At 44.5% G+C, this 3,064-nt stretch overlaps 1 pseudogene; it reads left to right on the forward strand.

Annotated features, from left to right (window-relative positions):
- The first annotated feature begins 1,801 nt into the window (after nt 1-1,801).
- On the forward strand, nt 1,802-2,639 carry LOC127207969 (cofilin-1-like; annotated as a pseudogene).
- The last annotated feature ends 425 nt before the right edge of the window (nt 2,640-3,064 follow it).

The raw sequence follows: 3,064 nt of genomic DNA on the forward strand, positions 1-3,064 counted from the left end.
AGAGATGCCCAGGCCCCAGCCCAGCTGAACTCCCTGCCCAAGCAAAGGGTGATTTCCCTATATATAATAATTTGTCCAAATATATGCTGCTCCATGTGTGTCGCTTTGATCAAATATATGCTTATGACAACTCAACGTGTGGAAAATGGTCACAAGAAGCTTGAAAACAGCAGTCAGTGTATACACATAATTTTGCTGTGGGAAGATATGAGTGTGGTGACAAGATTTTAATAAAATATGTTAATGGGGCTATTGTTTGGTTTGGGAGGAGTTTTAGGGATCCAATTCAAGGACTCATATTCAGCTTTGAGATGTCCTCCCAGGCACTAACAAAAGTTTGATGAGTTAATAAGAATGGAAATATAAAAGAAAAAGATTACATTAACATGCTGTTTAGAACCCTTTGGAAACATTTTAAACAGTAAAACATGCAGTTTATGTTCACTTATTTTTGTGATTTAAAAAAAATTTAAGCAGCAACCTCAATTTCAGCACTCAGGAGGCAGAGGCAGGCAGAGCTCTGTGAGTTTGAAGTCAGTCTGGTCTACATAGAGAGTTCCAGGCCAGCTGAGGCTATATAGTGAGACCCTGTGTTTTTAAATTGCACTAGTTATTTACTTTGTGCGATTGTGTGCATGTGCATTCAAGTGCATGGATGAGCATGCATGGAGGTCAGAGGACAACTTGCAGCAGTCAGTTGTCTGCTCTCACCATATGGGTGCTTGGAATCGAACTCGGGTTGTTAAGCTGAGCTGGCCTTTTATGTTTATTTTAACTGTTGGGTAAAAAGAAACTAAAAAAATGCATGTCTGTATTAGTCAGGATTCTCAGTTTGAACCAATAGGATATAGGATATAAAGAATCTATTAAATAGGTCTGTGTTAGAATAACAGGTGTCTCACATCTGAGAGACAGAGAACCTCAGTCCTTGAGGCTTAGGTACCTCAGCAGTTGGAATAGTCCCACAGTGACTGTACCACACTAAAGTGGTTGACAACCTGGTAGTTAGTTTACCAGGCTGAGTGCCTCAGTAGTCCCAGTATGGTGCTGAAACCATAGAAGGGCCGTAGTCCGTGAAAGAAGCCTACACACGCTGGTTCTGATACCAGCGAAGAAATATCAGCAACAGTCACAGTAAAAAAAAAAAAACAAACAAACAAAAAAACAAAACAAAACAAAACAAAAAAAAACAGCTCATAGGCAAGGAGGAAACAGGGACTGGGCAGAGCAGAAGAGAATGACCTTCCTCCTGCCACGCCCCCTTTCCACCTGCCACGCCCCCCCCCCCCAATCAGTACAGTTCTTCAGGTGAGGCTCCCTTCTCAGCTGATTCTAATTCGTGGCAAGCTGATAGTGAAACCAGCTACCACAACACCCTACTGGAAAGCAGCAGGCTGTTTTCTTATGTGTACATTTCATCATAGTGAAACATTTATCTCCTCAAACATTTCTTTCTGGTAAAACCTTCTGAGACTCTTCTAGCTTTGAAATCCACAATACCCATATCTACATATGTTCAATAGCCCACCCCAGAAAATGGCTGCTAACTATGCCTTTGTGCCGTGCATGAACGGCTTCATGCCTCCCCAGCTTTACATTTAAATATTTACAGTAATAGGACAAGACAGTCACTACAATGTTAATCCAAACTATATAAAATTGTTAATTTCAACCTGTAAGTGTCAATTTCATATGCTCAAACTAATACTTAAGCTTAAAAAAAAAAATAGGAGTCAGATCCCCACAGCAGCTGCGCCAGCTCAGTTCTTCTGTAGCTCTCTCCGTCTCCCTTTCCAGAAACATGGCCTCTGGTGCGGCTGTCTCTGATGATCTATCTCATCAAAGTGTTCGAAGACATGAACATTCCCAAGTCCTCAACGCCAGAAGTGAAGAAACGCAAGAAGGCGGCGCTCTTCTGCCTGAGTGAGGATGAGAACATCATCCTGTGGGGCAAGGAGATCCGTAGGAGATGTGGGGAAGACTGTGGTCGACCCGACACCACTTTTCTCAAGATGCTGCCAGACAAAGACTGCCGCTACGCTCTCTACAGCACAGCCTACAAGATCAAGGAGAGCAAGAAGGGGAGCCTGGTGTTTATCTTCTGGGCCCGTGAGAGTGCATCCGTTAAGAGCAAAACGATCTATGCTAGCTCCAAGGGTGCCATCAAGAAGAAGCTGTCAGGAAGCGAGCGAACTGTTACAAAGAGGTCAAGGATCGCTGCACCCTGGCAGAAAAACTAGGTGGCGGCGCCATCATCTCCCTGGAGGGCAAGCTCTTGTGGACCCCTCCAGTGTTGCAGGCTGCCCCTTTCCTGCAAGACCCAGGGGCCTGGCGGGACCCCAGCAGAGGGAGGGCAATCCCTTCATCCCAGCTGCCAAACTCCCCTCCCACCCCCTGGACCGTCCTCTTCCCTCAATCCATGACGGTCTGGCCTTCCCAACCTGCTTTCCATCTTCTGATTCCTCCTGGGTTGAAGCAGACCAAGTTCCATCCCAGGCACCCCAGTTTGGAAGAGCAGCCCATGCTGCCAAGTTCTAAGCACAATGGTGACTCTGTGTTTGTCTGTTCAGTTCTGTGTGGAAATGACCCCCGCCCCCGCCCCCGGTCGCCAGCTGGAAGGACCAGTGAGGGACCTGTAGTTAAGAAAATTAATAAAAAAATAAAAGGCTAATTAACAAAAAATAAACAAAAGCATTTTAGATGCTGCTGAAGATAAATACTGAAGACATATTTTTTTTTTCTTTTTTAAAAACTTTTTATTAGATGGGCATGGTGGCACATGCCTGTAATTCCAGCACTTGGAAGGTAGAGGCAGGTAGATTACTGGGAGTTCGAGGCCAGCCTGGTCTACAAAATGAGTCCAGTACAGCCAAGGCTACACAGAGAAACCATGTCTCAAAAAACCAAAAAAAAAAAAAGAAAAATTTTTATTGATTCTTTGTGAGTTTCACATTATGCACTCCAGTCCTGCTCATCTCCCTGTCCCCCCATATCTGCCTTTCACCCTTGCAACCTCCCCCACCAAAATAAAACACACAAATAACAACAACGACAATAAAAGCAT

This window comes from Acomys russatus, chromosome 25, assembly GCF_903995435.1.
Source record: "Acomys russatus chromosome 25, mAcoRus1.1, whole genome shotgun sequence".
In the NCBI taxonomy this organism is placed as follows: Eukaryota; Metazoa; Chordata; class Mammalia; order Rodentia; family Muridae; genus Acomys; species Acomys russatus.